Raw genomic sequence first — 769 nt, 5'->3', positions numbered from 1 at the left:
GAAAAGGGCGGCATATAATAAAATCAACCATTCACCTTCAACTACTTTGACTTTTTGTGAACACAAAACATGTATCATTTATAATCCGTGTCTTCTATGTGTTAATCTATTTACTCTGGCAAGAGATTCTAAAACAAATGATTTAACGAAAGGGTTAAAAAAAACCCGCTTGGGTAGCTTTGTGTTTGAAGCAGGTCTCTTATACCGTATCCCTCAGCATGCTGTACAGAAGAGGAAATCCAAGCAGTGGCCTTTCACATGACATCATAAAGCTTAATTTATCACCAGCCACCAAACATCGAGAAAATCATAACATCCTTTCAGGAAAGCCATGTGCAAAATAATCAGATCGACTTTGATGACAGTTTTAATACGTGAGTCCAGTAGGACACTCCAAAAAAATAACCTTTTGCAGGTGCTTGTTTATAGCAAAATGTCTCTTGCCAACACTAGTTTTTGCAATCCTGGCGCACCTTCGTTTACCATTCCGTAGACGTGACTATTCTAAATAAATAATAGTTGGAATAGAATTCTGACCCTGTATTTTCATATTTGGCACAACTGGGCTGACTAGGTTTCAGCCTTTATACTTGAATGTAAAGGCTGATCTGGTTGTGAAACTTACTCACTTTGGAAGGAATATACCGCGGTTTCACCGAAAACAAGACAAGGTCGGTCTGATATTTTGCACATGGCTTTCCTAGAGGCAGGTGGCGCAGTGGTTAGGGTTGCAGTACTGCAGGCCACTTCAGCTGACCGTTATCTGCAG

Source organism: Thamnophis elegans, chromosome 8 (assembly GCF_009769535.1).
Source record: "Thamnophis elegans isolate rThaEle1 chromosome 8, rThaEle1.pri, whole genome shotgun sequence".
NCBI classification, from domain to species: domain Eukaryota; kingdom Metazoa; phylum Chordata; class Lepidosauria; order Squamata; family Colubridae; genus Thamnophis; species Thamnophis elegans.
This window is presented reverse-complemented; position numbering follows the sequence as displayed.